The sequence below is a fragment of the Abrus precatorius genome, unplaced genomic scaffold (genome assembly GCF_003935025.1).
Source record: "Abrus precatorius isolate BTA unplaced genomic scaffold, Abrus_2018 Scaffold3, whole genome shotgun sequence".
Taxonomy (NCBI): Eukaryota; Viridiplantae; Streptophyta; class Magnoliopsida; order Fabales; family Fabaceae; genus Abrus; species Abrus precatorius.
The window spans coordinates 23670730-23694703 of record NW_020874373.1 but is presented as its reverse complement, the minus strand read 5'-3'; the positions used below and the strand labels follow the sequence as shown (position 1 = coordinate 23694703).

The following is a 23974-nucleotide window of genomic DNA, read 5'->3' as shown; positions in this document are numbered from 1 at the left end:
ACAATGTCAGCAAACCAAGGCAACTTTGAAGTACACAACTCTAATAGTTGCTCATCAGGGAAATCATCTTTTAGAGGAGAAAGTTCAGGGACTCCCTCTATTTTGCTCAAATGATCTGCCACCAAATTTTGTGCTCCACTTCTATCCTTTATCTCCACATCAAATTCTTGAAGTAGAAGCATCCACCTTATCAGCCTTGGCTTCGAATCTGTCTTCTTCAAAAGGAACTTAAGAGCAGAATGATCAGTAAACACCACAACCTTTGACCCTAGTAAGTATGATCTAAATTTATCTAAAGCAAATACTATGGCTAATAGTTCCTTTTCAGTTGTGGTATAGTTACACTGTGCAAGATCCAAAGTCCTAGATGCATAATAAATGACATGTGGATCCTTACCAAATCGCTGTGCTAAGACAGCACCCACAGCAAAATTGGATGCGTCACACATGAGCTCGAATGGAAGTGTCCAGTTGGTGGCTGAATGATGGGAGTTGTGGGCAAAGCTGTCTTTAGGCAATCAAACGCCTCCTTGCACTTGGCTCCAAACTCAAAATCAATATCTTTCTGCAGTAACTTGGAAAGAGGAAGGGCTATCTTGGAAAAATCCTTGATAAAGCGCCTGTAGCAACCTGCATAGCCAAGAAATGCACGCACCTCTTACACACAAGAGGGGTAAGAAAGCTGTGAAATGACATTAAGCTTAGCAAGATCTACCTCAATTCCCTTCTCAGATATTATATGTCCTAAGACTACCCCCTGCCTAACCATAAAATGACATTTCTCAAAGTTTAGAACAAGGTTTGTTTCTATACATCTTTGTAAAACTCTATCCAAGTCTCCTAAGCATGCAGAAAATGATGACCTATATACAGTGAAGTCATCCATAAAGACTTCAATACAATGCTCAACCAAATCAGAAAATATGCTCAATATGCATCTTTGAAATGTACCAGGAGCATTGCAAAGCCTGAATGGCATTCTCTTATATGCAAATGTACCGAATGGGCATGTAAAAGTGGTCTTCTCCTGATCCTCAGGAGCTATGCATATTTGAAATAACCAGAAAACCCGTCTAGGAAACAGTAGTGAGACTTACTTGCCAGGCGCTTCAGCATCTGATCAATGAAAGGTAGAGGAAAGTGGTCTTTCCTGGTCGCCTAGTTGAGCCTCCTATAATCAATGCAGACTCTCCAGCTGTTCTACACTCTAGTGGACAAGAGCTCATCCTTCTCAGTCTTCACCACTGTAATCCCTGACTTTTTAGGCACCAGCTGCATTGGACTCACCCACGTGCTATCTGATATCGGGTAGATGATGCCTGCCTAGAGTAGCTTGGTGATCTCCTTCTTCACCACCTCCAAAATGATCAGATTTACCCTCCTCTGGGGCTGTCTTACTGGCTTGGATCCCTCTTCAACAAAATCTGGTGCATGCACAAGGAAGGGCTGATTCCAGGGATGTCAGCCAAGGTCCATCCAATAGCCTTTCTATGCTTCCAAATCACATCGAGCAACTGCTCCTCTTGGTCCTCATCAAGCTCAGTGGATATGATCACAGGGAGTTTCTCACCTGCTTCCAAGTAAGCGTATTTTAGATGCTTAGCTCGAAGGTGGGAGGCTGCTCAAATGAAGGAAGTGGTTTAGCACTCTCATTTGAAATGATCTCTGCAACATTTAAATCATAAAGGTTAGATTCAACTATACTTGTTGTACTCAATGAACCACATTCTATCTCTTTTGACTTTTCAATGTTATTAATGTCAGAAATTGCAGAATTTAAATCCAAAAAATCAGAAATACAAGTATCACACAAAGATGAATTAGTACAATATTCACAAATTTTAGTATCTATGCTATCTACACAATCATAAAAATCAAAGAAAGAGTCTCCTAAAAATTCAACAAAACTATCATCTATCAAGCTATCAAAAACATCAATGTGGAAAACTGAATGCTCCTAAGGTGAGTGCTTCATAGCATCCAGTATGTTGAAGTGAACCACACTCTCTCCAAACTCCATAATGAGAGTCTCAGCATGCACATCAATCTTGGTCCTGACTGTCTTCAAGAATGGCCTCCCCAAGATGATAGGTGTAGCTCCTTTTATTGGCTCTTCTTCTTGCATGTCCAAGATGTAGAAGTCAGCAGGAAAGATCAAGTCATTCACTCTCACTAGAACATCCTCCACAAGGGCGGCTGGATTAGTGGTGCTCCTGTTTGCTAGCTGGATGATGACACCTGTGGGCTGCAATGGTCCAAGAGATAAAGATGTGAAGATAGATAAAGGCATAACATTAATAGATGCACCTAAATCAAGCATGGCATTATCTATCCTATTGTTGCCTATAATGCAGGGAATAGTAAACGTCCCTAGATCTTTGCATTTCTCAAGCATGAAAGTTTTCTGCCTCTCAAAAAGGGCTGATACATTCCTCTCCATGTTTACTCTTTCATTACCCTTTAGCCGCCTTCTATGAGTGCACAAGTCCTTAAGGAATTTGGTGTACTTTGGGATTTGCTTGATAACATCTAACAAGGGGATATTGACTTCAACCTTTCTGAAGGTATCCAGAATTTCTTTGTCAACCTCTTCTTGCTTCTTGTTGGGCTGAGCCATTCTTTGAGGGAAAGGAATAGGAATGGACCTCTCCTCTTTGTCTATCACTCTTGGTTGACATGATGTGGGCATAGGTGCAGGCTGCTCTTAGCTCTTAATCTCTCCTCCTTCATCTTCTGCAGCTAGAGTGCAACTAGGATTCTTCTCCTTAGGCATCTCCAGCTCTTGCATCACCTTACCAGATCTCAAGGTAATGGCACTTACATTCTTTGGGTTTGTTACAATTTGTGTAGGGAGATTGCCTGAACCTTGAGATTGAAGTTGATTCAGGGATGAAGCAAGTTGACCCGTTTGATTCTCCAAGGTCATGATACTTGCTTGAGTCTATTGCTGGAAATTGAGATTACTCATAGTGAGTTGCTTCACAAGGTCTTCCAAGGATGACTCACTCTTTTAAGGTGCAGGAGCCAGTGAAAAAGATGCTTGATGGTGCTGCTGAGATGAAGATGATGGATGGTGATGTTGCTGGGCTGGATATGGCTTGTTTTGTCCAGCTTGATGCAGTTGGAAATGGTTGTTGGTTGGTTGGCTAGAGCTTTGATGCTTTGCATTTCCTCCCCATCTTAGGTTAGGATGGTTCCTCTAACCGGGATTATATATATTAGAAGATAAATCCCAACTTTGTTGTTGCTGCGACTGCTGAAAAGGAAATTTATTAGCAAAAATATTACCAGCATAAGCTTGAGGATTACCTTCCGAAGATTCAGTTTCTTGCAATGTGGGGCAACTATCAGTGAAGTGATCCGTAGATGAACAGATCCCACAAAGCATGGCTAGAATTTGATGGAGGCGGAGGTGTATATGCAACAGAATTCTTTTGAATGGATGCCAACTATTTTACCATAGAAGCCAACTCATCTAGCTTATGCTCCAGCTTGTGTGAATCTGAAGTTTGAATTTCATTGACACTCCTGGACATGATGGAATTTTACCTTGTAGTAAACTATTGAGAGTTAGCTGCCATATTCTCAATGAGGTTTCTAGCAGCTACAGGAGTCTTATCGACTAGGGCTCCTCTGCTAGCTACGTCGATCATGCTCTTATCCATTGGGTGTAACCCCTCATAGAAGTATTGGATTAGCAGCTAGTCACTTATTTGATGAGGGGGGCAGCTAGCACATAGTCTCTTGAAACGCTCCCAATATTCATACAAACTTTCCCTCTCCAACTGCCTAATACCACATATTTCCTTTCTTATTGAGGCAGCCCTTGAGGTAGGGAAAAATTTTTCCAGGAACAATCTCTTAAGGGTGTCCCAACTTGTAATAGAGGCAGGTGGAAGATAATACAGCCAATCTTTAGCCAAATCCATAAAAAAGAACGAAAAAGCCTTCAATTTCACATGCTCTTCAGGCACACATTGTAACACCCTGAGGTTTCCACTCCTTTCACGCATGTATGAGTATATATACATACATATATATATATATATATATATATATATATATATTCATGTCAAATTTTACTTTTATGAGATTTTTTTTATGTTTTAGTTACCTTTATTCGTAATTATCTTGAATTTTAAAACATGATTGGAGCCGTTTGTATCCATAGTTCACTATGTTGATACCACCTAAGGTTTCCTACCAAATGCCTCATTATATTTTTTTTTACTTCAAATTCCTAATAGTAGTTGTACATGTTCACTTTTGGTTTATTATGCAAACAAATTTACATTCCTTCATAGGGCCTCTGGTTCGGTGAGTGACTATACAATTTATAAGGAGAAGGTAAGCTATTACTTTGACAAGAGTCATGACTAAATTTTGAAGGGTTACTACTTTTAAGGAAGGGAATCCTAACGTCATTGAACTACTTCGTGAAAGCTGCCCTTAAGATGTGTCTCCCTTCCTTTGTGGACGTATAACGTAACCCAAATTACCCCAACCCCTGTTCTCTTTTTGCATGGCATGAGTTTAAACGTCTATCCCTTGGTATTGCACGTGTACTCCACTATGCCCTCCTCTCGGTTAGGTTGAGTAGCCAACTCCTGCACTTGCGTGATGTGTGGCAAGCAACAAGCAAAAGTCCTGCTCTAAATCTTGGTGGAATGGAGTGTCGATCTTACAATAAATGCCCTACTCACCTGCTCCTAAAATGTGTCCCTTTTTTGCCCATATACTCGCCACATGAACACCTTAGTTCGGTCCTGAAATGACCATTCCGTTGCACCCTTATGGACCTATAATTATAATCCAACTGCTCACTAAACACACATACAAGATGAGTGACATTGGAATCCTCAATGAGTTGCTTATGGTCCCATCAACTTAAGGTACTACTGCACTACAATCTCAGGATATTCTAATTGCTAGACGGAAGCCAGTAGAGGAAGTCCAAATTAGACGTATTCTGCATACAAATAAGAATGAGAAGTTAAATTGACAAAAGAGACAAAAGAAGAGAGAAAGGAGGAATATAATATAGCTTTTAATTTCCCACCAAATAAAAAGGGTAACCAGCCATGAACTCTTAGTTTCCTTTACTCCTCTCATATACACTTTTCTTACATCGTACCCTCTTATTCTATCACTCCTAAAGACTGCATCAAGGTTTGCAGCCAATTAAATCGAAGTTCACCACAACAATATCTTTTCCTCTGTCATACGATCCTTGTTAACAGGTAAAGGGGTCCATATTGCCAAAAACTTATTAAATCTTATTGCACGTTTAGTTGAAAGTTTTTGCATGAGAATTGATAAAGTCGTCCTTTTATTGGAAAAAGGAAGAGATAGTGAGGAATAAAGATATAAACCAGATTTAGTAAAATCCATTAGTTCCATGACTTTGTCCTTGCATGTGGAGAACCGTGCTACGATTGTGCTTCTTATGAGATGACAAAAAAATTAAGAAATTAAATGGTGGAGTGGATGAACATGCTAAACGATCTTGGCTATACTGTGAGCAAAGACTTTTGTATTGTGATAATTGTTCTGTGTGCATAATGATAATGATGATGATGATAATAATAATAATAATAATTTAAAGGAAAGAGAGAAAGAAAACGTTATATATATATATATATGTGTGTGTGTGTGTGTGTGTGTGTACGTATATGCCACGAGATTTTGTTTTTAATTTTAGGTGTAAAACAGTGAGTAAGATGAGGAGAGTAAAGTGAACTTCAAAGACGCAGATGTAGAGCCGAACAAAATATATATATATATATATATATATATATATATATATGTATATATGGGTCCAATAATTTTCTGGCTATTAATAATAGTCCTTTATTTGTTAGTTAGTTTAATAATAATTATAGTGTAGTTATGAAAATAAATGACCAAAAATTTTGAGTCCAAAAGCCTTAGAAAACATAGACTTCCATCGGATAGTTCCCAACATAGTTTAATCCTAGTTTCATAAATTAACAAATAGAAAATAAAATAATGAATAAATTATGTAAATCCTATGACTAGTAAGTATTCTCAAATGATTAGGAGACCTTTAATTCAAGAATCTGTAAAATTAAAGGGATCATACAATATAACAAGAATGGATTTAACTTTAAATGACTGAGTATGCTGATTTAGTGTAACATAGTTATTGCGTTGATTCAGCTAGAACTTGTAAGGATAAAGTAAAGAGGTGAATTAAGACTTATGACATATTCATGCATCATACTTGTTAAAAAGGAATTGACTTAAGGCTAAAGTTGGCACAACTGGAGAACGCTTGTGTTAGGATCAATAACGAACCTTGAGGGTGGTAAAAAGGGGGATGACCCAATGGCGCAGACTAGCTCACTGTGACTGGGTCACGTCGCCAGCAAACCCTTGTCAAGCCTGACGTGAACACCCGTTACCAGAATCGCAGTAGGCCCATTCCTGAATGACACTCGTGAAGTGTAAGGTTGACCATTGTCACAAAATTGTGAATGTGCTGGATGTGCTAGTAGGGAATGGAGTCCTCCGATCGCCTTAAGATTGAAAGTGAATTAAATGAAAATTGGTATATGGGATCCCCATGCATTGCATAACAGCAAGAAATTATCATAAAAGAAAAAGTAATCTCCATAATTTACTTGCATCATGCATCATCTCATTTATGAATACTAATGAATTCCGTTTTGTCTTATTTCAAATGCAGTATTGATTCTTTGATGGATTTACTATTAATAAAGTATTTCTTTTACATGTATTCACTTTGATTGATATTATGGACTCACCCTTTCTTTTCTTTTTTGTTTTCCCCTTTGTGGTGTAGGTCTGTTTGTTTGGTACATTGTGTAAACCGTGTGCAGATGGGTTCCGAAATGATGAAGGTGTCGGTACTCCCAACCGATGATGACTTGTGGATCTACGATGATACCACCCAACAGATGATCTACCAAGGGTTTGCCAGGATGACCCTTGGGTCAGTTATTGAGGTGGGTTGGGAGACTCGCTGTATCATAGATATGCCTGTTGAGATTGTTTTTCCTCTACCTTTGTACGCTACCAGTATACCATTCCCTCTCATTCCACCTGTGGCCGCCCCTGCTCCTGTGGACGCTGATATTCCTGTTCCCTTACCTATCCCGAATAGTACCCCCGATTCTCATGTACCTAGACCCTCTTCCCCTCCTCCCGTTGAGCCTGAGTGTGTGGACATTCAGGTGATTGAGTCATCCGTTAGACCTCGCCCTCCTACTTCACCCCGCCCATTGATGAGTCGGACCCTCACATCATAGTCCTTCACTACCCCTATCCTCCCCATACTCCCATATACCTCCACCTACTCCTGGCTAGCTGGAAGATGTAGACGAGGACCTACCCAGTTTGCCTTCCAACCCGGACGCTACCCTCTCTACTTTGCCTAACTCTGATCCCTCAGAGGAGTATACTCCTCTGGATTGACTTAGTGTTATGTATATCCATGTGTGTGTTCCCTTTCTTTTTGCATGATGGAAATTTTGGGAGAATTAATATGGGGATTATTAGTTACTTTTTGAATGCTTTGGATGATGTGTAGTTTTGTTCTCCCAGGGGTGTGACATGTGTTAGGATCACTTTTATCTTTTATTAGTCTCCAAATGAATTATGTTGTGACTATGTATGGTAAATTAGTTAATTTTAAATTTCGCTTGACAAATAAGTTTAGCCTTTAAAATTTCACTTAGATTGATTACATGACAACTTAAAACAATGTTACGGATGATGCACACTTAAATTACAAGTAATTAAATAAATATTTGGTTATGCACATTAACTCCTATATTTACAAAATTGTGCGTGTGATATTACAATAAAATATTATGCCCTTAGATATACGTTTACTGTATTTGAAGCTTGTGACGTTAGGGTGTCACACACATTGTGGTCTCGTTATAAAGCAAACAATATGGAATTCCTTGAGGCTTTTATGTGGATCTTCACCTGCAAGACCATGAAATTTAGTCAAAAGATGGATTAGGCCAGTTTTAAGAACAAAAGGGGCATCCACATCCGGGTATTGGATACACAAAGTCTGGTAAGTCACGTCCGGTGCGGCAAGCTCCTTAAGTGTCAGGTCTTTTTTTGCCATTTCTAAAGGTTCAGAATTTAAAGAATTCACAGAAGAATATATGGAAGATGGAGAAGATGGTTCCTAAGTATGTGCAGAGTTTTGTGTATTTGCCCTAAGGTTCCTAAGATTCCTCAGGAATGTCCTATCAATTTCAGTATCTAGAGGATATAAATCTCTCGGATTTGATTTGGTCATTCATTAGGAGTTAGCTATGGAAATTGAAAAGAAATTGAATGAATGAGGTAACTAAAGTGCAGATTATGCAGGAAACTATTATGTAGAAAAATTAAATACAATGTGCAGTGAAAATGAAACAACAAGTGTGCAGTCCTATTGATTAAATCCTGCAGAATTTTGCATAATTATGCAGCAGAAACAGGGCAATTGTGCAGCAAATGCAAATGCAGTGCAGCAAACTAAAATGCAGAAATCAAAATTCCCAAAATGCAGAAAATAGCAATTGGTTGTACCTAAATGCAAGATATCTCTACTTACCCATGAAACTAAAACTATACTAAAGCATTCACAATGCAAAAGTTCAAAGAGAATTCACTAAACATGCAGAAAACAAAAATGAAAATAGAGCAAATAACATGTTTATGAAAAATTAACACCAATGTTCCCTGGCAACGGCACAAATTTGATGAGTTGTTTCTTGTTGTGTTTAAAAGATTTGTCTCAAATCCTAATCAAAATTTAAACAAATTAATGTAGTACTAGGGTAACCCTAGATTGTCTCCTGCGAACATTGGCTATTAATCTTCATTAAACATGTTGAAGGCATTAATTGAACAAGCAATTAAAATGGGAGGTTTTGTGGTTTCAAATCAATATAAGGAGCAACAAGTAAACAAGTTTAATTAATTCAAACAATAGAAAGCATTAATGCTTAGTTCATCCACATAGATTCTATCCTCATTCCACACAAGATTTAACACTCATCCTCTCTCCCATGAATTAGGTTAATTTAACAAGCGAAAATCAACCTTATGGTCCCAACGAAATTACGCAATTTGTTAGGCTCTAATCCCTCATCCTAAGATTACACAACCTTAGAATTAAACCTAGGATTAAGCAATCCCTAGTTTAGAATCTTCTAAAAATGAATTAGGGTTAATTAAGCAATGTCCCCCTTATTCACCATTAATTCAATTCAAGAGGCAAGGAAGAAGTAATTCATGAAAAGAAAGGAGTTATATTATCATTAAAATCAAGGAACTCAAGAATCCATGTGAACTCACTAAGGATTACACAAAAATTTAGCCCTCCGTGGAAATGGTGGTCAAAAACATAGTTTGGAAATGCAGAAAACTCATCGGCATTAATGTGAAAGTAAGAGAAATGAGAAACCAGACCCTAGGTTGGACCCTTGGCTGTCACCCAAGGTTGCCCTAAGCTCTGGAAAATGTCCTAATTTAGTAAAGAAGAGAAAAGGTACGAAAAGTGTAAGAGCTCTCTACCTTAATTTGGCAAAAATCTATTTATACTAAGGTTGGCGCCCTCCAAAGTGATTACTTTCGTTCTTTCATAGTAGACACGTGCAACATTAGTTGGTTTTTGCCTTTCTGTAATGTCCACTATCAACTTTGACAGTAGACACGCGTAATATTGGTGCATTTTGGGCTCTCTGGAGTTGTCACTATGAACTTTAATAGTAGCTACGCGCAACACCTTCAATTCTACACACTCTGGAGTGACTACTACGAACTTTCATAGTAGCCACGCGCAGGCTTAATGGATTTTGGGCTGCTGTAGTCGTCACTTTTAGCTTTGAAAGTGAACACTTTGGTCCCTTTGCTGGAAGTAGCTTGCTGTAGTGGTCATTATTAATCTTGAAAGTAGTTACTTTCACCGCAAATTCCTCAAAATCCAATAATTCTTCAAAATAAGCTTGGGGATTCCTGCCACATTATTCAAATGATCAAAACATGTTAAATAAACTATCTAAATAAATGTAAATTAACCAAAAACTAAGAAACCTATATTATTTAGCCTAATTGGAATATTCATCTTATTTACACTATGTAAGTCTATTCTTTTCTATAAAAAAGTAATAAATGATGCATAAAAATTTAGTAAAATATGGATTCCTCAAAAACCCTTAAGCCACTTGCTCAACAAAGACACCCCATTTAAATTTGATTCTTGTTGCATTCATGCATTTAAATTCTTGAAAGATTCTCTGATATTTGCACTTGTCGTTATTGCCCCTAATTGTAATAGTCCATTTGAACTAATGTGTGATGCCAATGACTATGTAATAGGGCAGTATTAGGATAGAGGAGAGCTAAAGTTTTCCATGCCATATACTATTGTATTAATATTTTAAATGATGCACAAGTCAATTATGTAACCACTGAGAAAGAATTAATAGCAATAGTCTATGCATTGAAAAAGTTTAGATCTTACTTGATTGGGTCTAAAGTAGTTGAGTTTATTGATCGTGTTGCCATAAAATATCTATTAAATAAATCTAATTCTAAACCTAGACTAATCATATGGATTCTATTGTTCTAGGAATTTGATTTGGAAATCAAGGACAAGAAAAGGAGTGAAAATTTGGTAGCAGATTATTTGGCCAAACTGACAAATAGTGAGTGACCTTCAAGAAAGCTGAAGTCTTGTAAGAATTTCCAAATGAAAAGTTTATGATGGTGCAAGAAAGACCCTGGTTTGCTGATATAACAGATTTCAAGGTTGTTGGTGTGATTCGTGAAGAACTTAATTGGCAGCAAAGGAAGAAGTTTCTCATAGATGCCAAACATTATGTATGGGATGATCCTCACTTGTTCAAGATAAGAGCAGATAATTTGTTGAGAAGATGTGTTACTAAAGAGGAAGCCAAAAGCATTCTTTGACATTGTCATAATTCACCTTATGCTGGACATTTCAATGGAGAGAGGACTGCTACAAAGATCCTCCAATCTATGTTTTTCTGGCCCGCTATATTCAAAGATGCCAATTATCATTTGCAGCAATGTGAAAGTTGTCAATGATCTAGAGGAATTTCAAGAAGGCATGAAATGCCTCTCAACACAATTCTTGAAGTAGAAGTATTTGACTATTGGAGGATTGATTTTATAGGACCAGTGCCTTCTTTATTTTCAAATGAATACATACTAGTGGCGGTTAATTGTGTCCAAATGGATTGAAGCCATTACAGCCCCATATGCTGATGCCAAGACTGTTGTAAAATTCTTGAAGAAAAATATATTCAGTCAATTTGGCAACCTTAGAGTTCTTATCAGTGATGGAGGTTCCCATTTTTATAACACAATTTCAGAAACTCCTTTAGCATTATGGAGTTAAACATAAAGTAGCATCCCTATACAATCCACAAACCAATGGCCAAGCTGAGGTATCCAACAGTGAAATCAAAAGGATCATAAAGAAAATAGTGTCCTCTTCCAGAAAGGATTGGTCAATCAAACTGGATGAAGCACTTTGGGCCTATAAAACTTCATTCAAATCAGCCATTGGCCTTTCTCTATTCCAGTTACTCTATGAAAAGGCATGTTATTTGTCGGTTGAATTGGAACATAAGGTATTTGATGATCGAAAGATTTGTCGTGAATTCTTATCAAAATATAAACATAAATTAATGTAATACTAAGGGCTAACCTAGGTCGTCTCCCATTAATCATTGGATGAGTGACCAAATATCAAACATATAGTGTGCAATGTATTCAGAAAGCAAGTAAAAATAGGGGTTTTGTGATTTCAAGTTCAATCTACCTAAACAGAAAATTAAATTGCAAAGTTCAATCAATAAAATGTAGTAACGCTTAAGTCATTCATACAGACTCTATCCCTATTCCTCTCAAGATTTAATACTCTTCCTCCCCTCTCAGAATTAGGTTAATCTAACAAGCGAAAATCAACCTTATGTTTCCATACGAATTAAGCAATTCAATAGACTCCAATCTCTCATCCTAAGATTACACAACCTTAGAAATAACCCAGAATTAAGCAATTCAAGTTTAGAATCTCATTAAAATGAATTAGGGTTAATTAAGCAATGTCGCCCCTCATTCAACCATTAATTCAATTCAAGAGATTAGGAAGAAGAAATTCATGAAAGAAAAGGATTTGTATTAACATTCAAAACCCAAGAATTCAAGAATCTAAGTGAACCCATTAGGGATTACAAGAGGTTTAGCCCTCCATAAGTATGGGTCTCACAATTACAAAGTAAAAGTTAAGAGAAATCAACAACATTAATGCAAAAATCAAAGTGAAGTAAGAAGAAAATAGAAATCAAACCCTAGGTTGGACCATTGGCTGTCATCCAAGGCCAACCTATGCTCTGCAAAAGTATTCTAAAAACCCTAAAAAATCTAAAGGAAAAAGTTCTGCAAAAAGTTCCCAACCCTAAATGGTAAAAATCTATATATAGAAAAGTTGACGCTTTCATAGTAGTTACTATCGTTTATGATAGTAACCACTATCAGTGTTGTCCTAACTGGAGTAACTACTATCGCATGTGATAGTAGCTACGCCCAGCTTCCAGAATTTTTCTTCCTCTCTGTAGTTATCACTATTGCAGACGATAGTACCTACGCGCAACGCGTGTAGCTACGATGGTAATTGAAAGTGGCTACGTGTAGGCCTGTTGTGTTCTGGACTTCTGTAGTGTCCACTATTGCTTCTGAAAGTGGTCACTTTGGTCTGTCCTTTGGAATTAGCTTGCTGTAGTGATCACTATCATATCTGAAAGTGGTCACTTTCACCTCATATTTTCCAAATAGCCAAAATTCCATGGAATTTATCTAGAATTTCCTGCAGAATTATTCAAATGATCAAAACTACAAAATATATTCACAAAAGTTATTGTAAACAAGACAAAAATTAAGAAAGCAATAATATTTGACCTAAATGAGATTTTTATACTATTCATAATTTCTAAGTCTATTTTTCTATTAAAAATCTATGAAAAGACAAATAAAATATCTATAAAATGTGGATTCATCAGTATTTTGGGCTTTGAAGTTTTTGAATATGGATCCTCAAGATTCAAATGAAAAAAGAAGATCATAGTTGCTTGAATTAGAAGAAATGAGGATGAATGCTTATGAATCTTCAAAAAATCTAAAAAGAGTGTGTTAAAGCCTACCATGACAAGAAGATTCTTAAGGGGATTTAGACCAGGGCAGTTAGTGCTTCTATTTTTATTTTATTCTAGGTTGAAAGTCTTCCCTTGAAAATTGAAGTCAAAATGGTCTGAACCATTCATAATTAAGGAGGTGAAGCCTTATGGTGGAATAGAGTTGGAGGATCTTGTTACAAAAAGGACTTGGGTAGTCAATGGACAAACATTGAAGCTTTGTTTGGGTGGTGATGTTGAAAGATTCATCACTGTGAAACCATTACATGATCCTTAAATTGTCAAGCGTCGAGCTTATGAAGTTAAACAAACACTTCTGAGAACCAACCCAACAATTGTGTTTTATTTCATTCAAGTAGTTGTGTATGTTTATGGTTATGTTACTTTGCATAATGTTTAGTCTAGTTAATTTATGTTTAATGTTGTTTAAGCTATTAGGACTAGTGTAGTTTGTATATGAGAATATCAGTAAGTATATTATCCATCTTAAGGGAGTAAGGGATTTGGAGAGTTGAGTGACAAGCATGCAGAGTACATGTAAAACTAATGTGTCAGTATGAATTTTGCTTAAGCGAGCCACTCTCACTCAAGCGAGCCACTCTGCTCAAGCGATAACTAGAAAATATGAGTGGGTGCTCTCTGGAGCATTTTTGCTCAAGCAAAAGCTGTTTCGCTCAAGTGAAACGCGAGCTCGTTCAAGCGAAAGAAATCTCGCTTTAGTATGTATATCCTAAACAGATAATTTGAGTACCATTAATATGTGATTGTGGTTGATATTGTTTTAATCTCTATTTCATCATTGAGTATAACAAGTTTTAAAAGTGATCAAGGCTGTCATTGTTATCATAAACTAGGGCCAAATAGCCAACCTATAAATGATTTATCCTTTGCACACCCTATTTGAGCCTAAAAAATGTTGATTTTATTCTGGAAAAAGCCCTTCCAAGCCTTAAAAGAAATACCATTCCTTCCCTTTTATTTAAATTGTGAAGAAGTAAAAAAATTCGCATGGTGAAGGAGTCATTTTGAAAGGAGAAGTTGTTAGTAATTGTCTCTTCTCTTGATTGTGAAATGTAAAGAAATGTCATTCAAATGTAGAATTGCAAAGAAAGGAAAATAGGAGAGAAAGAGTAATGAAAAGAAGAGGCATTTGAGTTGATAAAGATTAAAGGTTGAGCAAATATATTAATTTAGAAAAACTAAAGAGAAAATGATAGCATATGTTGAGCTACTCTCTACTTCCTCATAATTTAAATGACACGTTGTCACCTAGAAAAACCAAAATTCATTATAAGCCAGCCACATTACAAGCCAAAAAGACCTTAGTAATCTTAATCTTATTGTGCTATTGTGATTATTTAGAGATGAATATCAATGTTGACTTACATGGAAAAGGTGATTAGATGAGAGAAACACTTTACTTGGTGAAGTTCATTGTTGAAAATTTCATTAGAGAGTATTAGAGGCTCCTTTGATTTTAGTCAGTCAGTGTTCTTCTTATTTATCTTTAAATAATTCAAAGTGCATTTACATCTTGCTTCTACTGAATTTGTGGGCACCATTTTGAATTATGAAGGACTTGTTAAAACATCTTTTGTTTGGGTAAGTGAACAGAATAGGATTGATTTCATTCAAACAGTTTCTATAACTTGGTTTTTTTGTTTTGTAAAGCTTTAGATACTTTGCTTGAGGACAAGCAAGATTCTAGGTTTTGGGGAGTTGATAAGTGCCTAATTTGAGTTGTTGTTTAATTAAGTACTTAATTGCTCCAAAGCTATAAATTTAAATTTCCATTCCCTCTTTAATCGTAGATATTTAAGTTAGTTAGTCTAGTTAATTTAACAATTGTGATAGAGATTCATTCTTACTCCCTTTTTGCTTAATTTCTTATCTTCAAGAGCTTACTGAAGTGGAGGACATATGGCAGCCAAATCAATTATCAGAAAAATGAAAAATTTGAGACTTACCAAATTTGGAGACAATGACCTTTTTACAATTAATATAAAATATAAGGATTAAAGTACAAATAATGTAAAATAGGAGAAAATCTTTGCAAATATTTTTTTATTATTTTATTCATAAATAAAGTTAAATCATAAGAATTTTTTCACTGGTTTTACTTTATTGGATTTATATTGAATTAGTTATAATTTTACTAACTTTCTTTTGCATGAAAATAGTATCCTTTGAGCAACATACTTTGATTTATATTTGTCTTAGAATCTGTTGGTATTGTTTTTTTATTGATATTTTTGTATGAAAATAGACATATTAATGGAACTATGCTCACTGGTTTCACTTGATTTGGAATTGAAATACAATAGTTATGAAGTTTTGAATATTTTGTTATTTGTAAATTTTTTTTTAAGAACATTGTACTTTAAATTATTTTCGTATTATAATTCATGTATGATTGTATTTTATTTATATTTTTGTATGAAATTATACTTCATAGGGAAAAATATTATCACCAAGTTTGATCAATTTGGAGTTAAAATAAATTACTTATGATTTTCTCAAGATGCTGTTGTATGAGAGTAACATTTTTGTTCATGTTACTAAGAAACCTATTTTTGTTTTAAAAGGTATAAGTGGTGTTATTTTATTAGTATTTTTATATAAAAATAGACACTATAAGGAAAATATTCTCACTGTTTGATGAATTTTGGACTTCAAATAAAATAGTTATGATTTTTCTATTTAACTGATTCTGAGAAGTATGTTAATGTGAGTGATAGAGAATGTTTAGGACTTATTCTGGTGTATGAAAGTTATAAACTTTTACTTATATTTTTTCTGAAACTAGATAACAAGAGTGAAAGGATGCAACTGATTTCATGAGTTTTGGTGATGAATTGAATAGTTTATGATTTTTCCAATATGTTATTGTGAAATTGTGCTATTATGTGACATGTACCAAGAAATTAAACCATAAATTGATGTTTATGAATAGTTTGATTTTGAAATTATTTTTAAATAAAAATAGATATGTTAAAGCGAATAACTTCTTTGGTTTCATAATTGTTTGTGTATTAATTTTGTTTTTACATTTTTGTAATGAATAATTCAGATTCCTTCTTCCATTTCTGTGTTTCTAATTTCTGAATAAATATTTTGTTTGTGTACTTTTTCATGAGATTAGAAATTAGACTAGGATTTTTTATTTTGTATAGCTTTGAATTTTAAAATTTTGCATGCTTTTAAATTTTGAGTGCGATGAAGTAGCTAATTCTGAGTTTTCATTATAATAATGAGGTGCAATCTGAATTTTGATCTTGCAGTTGTTAATTCAAGCAAGAATGAATGAGACAAAGTGATGAAATTGTGTTTAAAAGGATGTTCATCAATTGAGTATTTACTTTGACGAAGCAAAGTTGAGGTGTAGAAGATGTTTTTACGGAGTTCACCATTTAAGTGTTCACTTTAAGCACTTAAAGTGAACACGCAATTGCTCATAACCGTGCACCTTGCCTTGAAGTTAACACTTTATGCTGGGCGTTACAACTCCAAGTGATTGGCATTACAACTCCAAGTGATTGGCGTTAACACTCTAGCAACTATAACTAGATAACTGCCACTGCGTTGAAACGCATATCACCTGGAGCTTTGGTGCGCAATAGAGAGTGGCAACTCATAACAGATGGCGTAGCAATGCAGAGCTGAGCATATGGAAGAAATGTTCATTGAAGTGATGTGCATTTAAACGCACATCACTTGAAGCCTTGGCACGCAACTGAGAGTTGCAACTCATATCACTTGAAGCCTTGGCGCACAACTGAGAGTTGCAACTCATATCACTTGAAGCCTTGGCGCGCAACTACGCGCCTTCACTTCAGTCACTGTGCGTTTTGGCGCAAAACTCTGCAATTTTTATAACTTCTTCTTCTCGCCAATTCTGGACGTTTAGAGCTTTTATATCACTTTTAGAAAATTCCAGAACACTTGGGGATAACTAACTTTCAGAATTCCAAGGGTTAAGTCGAAGAATTAGATGAACTCTATAAATAGTAATTAGAAACTTAGAAAAAGAGCTTTTTGTCATTTTTTTAGTTTTTGGTATTCAATTGTAACCGTTTTAACTTCCAAGGGAAGTTAGAGGGAGAAGAGAGGAGCGACTTTTGTTCTTCTTTGCTAGAGGAATCTGGGAGAAGACAAAGTTATGGAGATGGCTCTCTGCTTTTCATCTTCTTTTCTTCTTGCTTCTCTTCATTTCATTGTAATGTGTTTCTAACTCTTTTTGTTAGGGATTTATGGATCTAGAATTGATATATTGATTTCATTTTGACTTTGAACTTTGAGTATTTGATTTGATTGAGGGATTAATTCTGTGTTTACTTGATCTTTGAATGGAAGTTCAATTGATTAATCAAAAAGTAACCTTCACTAATGGAAATTGGGTTTGTTGCTTAGATCTGAATTAATTCCCAAAACTATTGATTTTCTTAGGGATAAGTGATCTTAGTTTTGCAATCTTTTGGTTCTAATTCGTAATGCAATATTGAACTAAATTTGGCCTAAGGAATTAGGGAGATTTGGTTGAATATTAGGACCAATGAATTAAGGAATCAATCTTTGGTTATTGTAAAGAGAAACCGATTGTCAATCAATCAATTGCTTGAATGTTCAGAGGCAGAACTGAATTGATATTGATATTCTAGTGAAATAAATTCCTAACTTTTCTCCATTCATAATTCATTCGAATAGTACAAATTAACATTCTATTTTTAACAATTTCTCATTTCTTTAATTCTGAAATTTACTTTCTTGCATATTGAAATCTGTTCAATGAATTGTTTGGTGCAAATGGTTATTATCTTGTGAATTGGTGATTAAAAATAAGATCCTAGAGGACGATACTTGGGACTCAATCTGATTTCCACAATTTATAACTTGCTACAACTACCTAGTACACTTGCTAGTATTGAATTACACCATTTAAGTACTATGATATAGAAAATGTGTATCAAGTTTTTGGCGCCGTTGCCGGGGATCTTAGTTTTTAACATCATTAGTAACTAGAGGATAACTAGATTGTACCATTTATTTTCTATTTTTAATTCAGTTCTGTTTGATAGTTCAATTTCGTATTAAGTTTTGGTATTGATTTTACATATATTAGTTATTGTAATTGTAATTTTTGAATACTGCATTGCTGTTCTATTTTTAAATAAACAGAGGTTATCTTTTAGCTCTTGAAGAATATTTTGATTGTAGATACTCTACACTTCATTGCTCTATGTTCTAATCAAAGTTCAAGTATTAGTGTTTGTGTTTAGTTTTCCTTGTGTTATATGCGTGGGAAGAATAAAGACAAATCTGTTCTTGTATTTGATCCGGACATAGACAGAACTTTGAGAAGGATAAGGAATGACTTGAGAGCAGAGAACTCGGCTAAAAAGAACCAGAATTCGCAGTTTACACCTTCTTCACCAAACTCAGTAGAAAAACAAGTCAATTCTCCAACTTCATCTGTAAATTCAGAAGCAAAGATGGCTGAACCCCATAGACAAAGGACTTTAGGAGACTATGGAGTACCTAATATGCATGGATACAGTTCTTCTATTGTCAGACCAACCATTCAAGCCAACCATTTTGAGATTAAACCTTCCTTACTTCACTTAGTCCAACAAGATCAATTTTTTGGTTTAATTTCAGATGATCCTAATTTGCATATTTCTAATTTTCTGCAGTTATGTGATACCATAAGGATCAATGGAGTCAGCGAAGATGCAATCCATTTTCCTTGAGGGACAAGGCAAAATGTTGGCTCCAAGCCCAACCGCAAGGGAGCATAACTACTTGGACAGATCTAGTTAATAAATTTTTCTCTAAATATTTTCCACCTTTTAAGGCTGCAAAGTTAAGAGGAGAGATCACATCCTTCATGCAGCAAGAAGGAGAAACCTTATATAAGGCATAGGAGCGATACAAGGAACTCTTGAGAAGATGCCCACATCATTGCATACCGGAATGGATGCAACTTGAAACCTTCTATAATGGGATGAATTCAGCAACTAGAACCATGATAGATGCAGTAGCAGGAGGTTCTTTAAACACCAAATCACTAGAAGAAGCTCAAGGAATTATAGATATGATGGCTTCTTCCATGCATCAAATATGTAGTTTGAGACAATCAACAAGGAGTAATGGTTATGAGGCAAAACTTCTTAAGACCTTTTGACTCAAAATCAGCTGCAAAACCAATTGTTTTCTGAACAAATAGCTGCACTCACCCAACAAATCAGCAACTTACAAGCTGCACCAACACAGAACACTTCACTTGTGTGTGGTTTTTGTGGAGGGAATCGTGTAAACGGAGCTTGCGATGGAAATAATTTTGAATCTCAAGAACAAGTCAATTATATGGGAAATTTTCAGAGACAACAATCTTCATTTCCCCCTAGTTTTCAGTTCTCTAACAATAGAAACCAGCAGCAACAATCTTCTAACTCTGCTGTTCCATTTTCAAATGCAGGACCAGCAGCACAACAACTTTATTTTCAAGAGAATCCAGCCAACCAACTTCAAAAAAATCAAAGGTTTTCTAAACCACTGAATGAAAGGCTGAACGAAATGGAAGAAACCATGCTACAATTTATGAAAGTAACACAAACAAGCTTCAAAAATCAAGAATCTCTCGTGAAGAAGTTGGAAACACAGATTGGACAGTTAGCTGAGCAACTGTCCAGCAGAGAAGATGGGAGATTCCCTAGCAACACAGTTATAAATCCAAAAGAACAATGCTAAGCTGTGATGACTAGGAGTGGAGCTGTTGTGGGTAGTCCAAAACCAGCCGAAAAGAGAGAGAAAACTAAAGAAGAGGAGAAGATTAAATCTGATTTAAAGGAAGGGAATTTCACCCTATTATTGAAAAGAGGAAATTCAGAAGTGGATACCTTCCTTAAAATTGTGAGAAGAACAAAGAGGCAAATTTTAGAAGATTCAAACAAGCCTCAAGATGAAGAGAAATACAAGCGACTGCCTTATCCACAAAGAGTCACCAATCCTAAGCAAGAAAAGCAGTATGAGAGGTTTCTAGACGTCTTTAAGAAGCTCCAAATCAACATACCATTTGCTGAAGCATTAGAACAAATGCCTTTATATGCAAAATTTATGAAGGAGTTACTGTCCAAGAAGACAAAGTTAGAAAATGACAAGACAGTCCCTTTGACTGAAGAATGCAGTGCTATTTTGCAGAGAAAGCTGCCTCAAAAATTAAAAGATCTAGACTCATTCAGCATTCCATGCTCTATTGGAAATTGCACAATAGGAAAAGCTTTGTGTGATCTTGGGGCAAGCATCAACCTTATGCCTCTTGCCATCATGAAAAGACTTGGAATAGAGGAAGTCAAGCCAACAAGCATCACTTTACAACTTGCAGACAGATCATATACTTATCCATATGGTATTGTAGAGGATTTATTGGTTAAAATTGACAAGTTTATTTTCCCTGCAGATTTTGTCATTTTAGACATGGAAGTGGATGCCGATATTCCTTTAATATTGGGCAGACCTTTCTTACCTACAGGGAGAGCTTCGATTGATGTGCAAAAAGGGGAATTAATGCTTAGAGTGCAGGATGAAAAGGTTACCTTTAATGTTTTTGAAGCACTCAAACATCCTAGTGATGATAGCACTTGCATGAGAGTTGATATTTTAGAATCTATTTCATTTTCTCAATTAATTGATAATGTTGATGAATTTTCTATGTTAAAGGAAATTATAGTTGCAGGGAATTCACAAGCTGCTGTAAAAAGAGAAGAAAAATTTATGGAATATGTTCAGTAACTTGAAACACTGCCTATTATCCCTTTACCCGAAATTTCAGCAAGAGAGGAGCTAAAAAAAGAAGAGGAAGAAGAGAAAGTGGAGAAACTTGAGCTAAAGCAATTACCGTCTCACTTGAGGTACTCTTTTCTAGATCAAAGACATCAATATCCAGTGATTATAAGTGATAATCTCAAGGGAGATGAAGAAGAAAAACTGCTGAGAATTTTAAGGAATCACAAATCTGCAATTGGATGGCACATCTCAGATTTGAAAGGTATTAACCCATCCTTTTGTAGACATAGAATTCTGTTTGAGGACAACTACAAGCCAGTAGTACAGCCACAAAGAAGGTTGAATCCAGCCATGAAGGAAGTGGTTAGAAAAGAAGTAATGAAGCTATTAGATGCAGGGATAATTTACCCAATTTTGGATAGTCAATGGGTCAGCCCAGTTCAAGTTGTTCCTAAGAAAGGAGGAATAACTGTAGTTGCAAATGAAAAGAATGAATTAATACCCACTAGAACTGTCACGAGCTGGCGCATGTGCATTGATTATAGAAAGCTTAATGATGCAACAAGGAAGGATCATTTTCCCTTACCATTTGCTGATCAAATGTTAGAAAGATTGGCTGGACATGCATTTTATTGCTTCCTTGATGGATATTCAGGCTATAATCAAGTAGCGGTGGACCCTATGGATCAAGAGAAGACTGTCTTCACATGTCCATTTGGAGTATTTGCATATAGAAGATGCCATTTGGATTATGCAATGCTCTAGCCACATTCCAAAGGTGCATGCTGTCCATTTTTTCAGATTTAGTAGAAAGGACCATTGAGGTCTTCATGGATGATTTTTTTGTATTTGGCAATTCTTTTGATGATTGTCTATCTAATTTGTCCATTGTTTTGCAGAGATGTCAAGATACAAACCTTGTGCTGAATTGGGAAAAGTATCATTTTATGGTCCAAGAAGGAATAGTCCTTGGCCATAGGATTTCTGAAAAAGGAATTGAGGTGGACCAAGCCAAAATTGAAGTCATTAGTAAACTACCTCCACCAATTAATGTTAAAGGAATTAGGAGTTTCTTAGGCCATGCAGGTTTTTATAGGAGGTTTATAAAAGACTTTTCAAAAATAGCAAAACCTCTTAGTGATTTACTTGTCAAGGAAACTGAATTTGTGTTTAATGAATCATGTCTGCATGCATTTTCTGTTTTAAAAGAGAAACTCATTTCTGCACCTATTGTAGCCAATCCTGATTGGAATTTACCATTTGAATTAATGTGTGATGCTAGTGATAGTGCAGTAGGAGCTGTTCTAGGGCAGAAAAAAGACAAGAAATTGCATGTGATCTATTATTCCAGCAAAGTCTTAAATTCTGCACAAGTGAATTATACAACTACTGAAAAGGAACTCCTTGCCATTGTGTTTGCCTTTAATAAATTCAGATCATACTTGATAGGATCAAAAGTAATAGTATATACTGACCATTCTGCACTTAAATATTTGTTGTCAAAGTAGGATGCCAAGCCAAGATTGCTGAGATGGATTCTGCTGCTGCAAGAGTTTGAGCTGGAAATTAGAGATAAAAAGGGCAAGGAAAATGGAGTAGCTGATCATCTGTCTAGACTGCCATTGGACAGTTTGAACTCTAATTCTTTGGACATCAATGAAGAATTTCCAGATGAGAAATTATTTGTGGTGGAAGAGTCACCTTGGTTTGCTAATTTAGCAAATTTTAAGGCCACTCAGCTGATTCCAGCAAAGTTTAATTAGCAACAAAGAAAGAAATTTCTGCATGACAGCAAATTTTATGTATGGGAAGACCCTTATTTGTTCAAAATAGGGGTAGATGGTCTGTTGAGAAGGTGTATACCACAAGGAGAACAAGCTGAAATTCTTTGGCATTGTCATAACTCAGAATATGGAGGCCACCATGGTAGCTCAAGGACTGCTGCAAAAGTCTTTCAAGCAGGATTTTTCTGGCCAACATTGTTTAAAGATGCCAAGAATTATGTTGAAAGCTGTGACAAGTGTCAAAGGACAGGCAATATCTCTAGAAAACATGAACTGCCCTTGAACAATATTTTAGAAGTGGAGATGTTTGATGTTTGGGGAATTGATTTCATGGGACCATTTCCCACGTCCTTTTCTCATGAATATATACTTGTGGTAGTAGACTATGTGTCTAAATGGGTGGAAGCCATCCCAACAAGGTCCAATGTTGCTAAAGTAGTGATATCTTTTATCAAAAAAAACATATTCAATAGGTTTGGAGTACTTAGATTTCTACTAAGTGATGGAGGTACTCATTTTTGCAATAAATATCTTGATTTAGTCTTAGCAAAATATGGAGTGAGACACGAGATTGCTACACCCTATCATCCACAAACAAGTGGACAAGTGAAAGTTTCAAATCGAGAAATTAAACAAATCTTAGAGAAGGTGGTGAATCAATCAAGAAAGGACTGGTCCAAAAAGCTAGATGACTGTCTATGGGCATATAGAACAGCCTTTAAGACTCCAATTGGTATGTCACCTTATCAATTAGTCGATGGAAAGGCATGTCACTTACCTGTGGCATTGGAACATAAGGCTTATTGGGCTACAAAGTGGCTAAATTTTGATTTGGCAAAGGCTGGAGAAAATAGGATTCTGCAGTTACATGAATTGGAAGAATTCAGACAACAAGCCTATGAAAATGCCAAGATATACAAGGAGAAAACCAAAAGGATTCATGATAAATTCATTTTAAAAAGGGAACTCAGACCTGGACAACAAGTGTTGCTGTTCAAATCAAGACTGAAATTATTTTCAGGGAAACTCAAATCAAGGTGGTCTGGACCTTTCCTCATTAAAGAAGTATCACCTCATGGTGCAGTCTTGGCGGCAGATCCGAATACAGGAAGAGAGTTCAAAGTTAATGGTCAAAGGTTGAAAATTTATCATGGAGAGGCATTCTCAAAGGAAATTTCATGCATTAAAGTGGTTTCT

General features: G+C 35.8%; 2 non-coding genes across 2 annotated transcripts; one reads left to right on the top strand and one right to left on the bottom strand.

Annotated features, from left to right (window-relative positions):
- The first annotated feature begins 3711 nt into the window (after positions 1–3711).
- On the top strand, positions 3712–3816 carry LOC113864077. The gene has a single exon (XR_003504681.1). It is a non-coding gene; the product is annotated as a small nucleolar RNA R71 (small nucleolar RNA).
- Positions 3817–19068: 15252 nt separating this feature from the next.
- On the bottom strand, positions 19069–19175 carry LOC113864117. Its single transcript, XR_003504721.1, has one exon. It is a non-coding gene; the product is annotated as a small nucleolar RNA R71 (small nucleolar RNA).
- Between the last annotated feature and the right edge of the window lie 4799 nt (positions 19176–23974).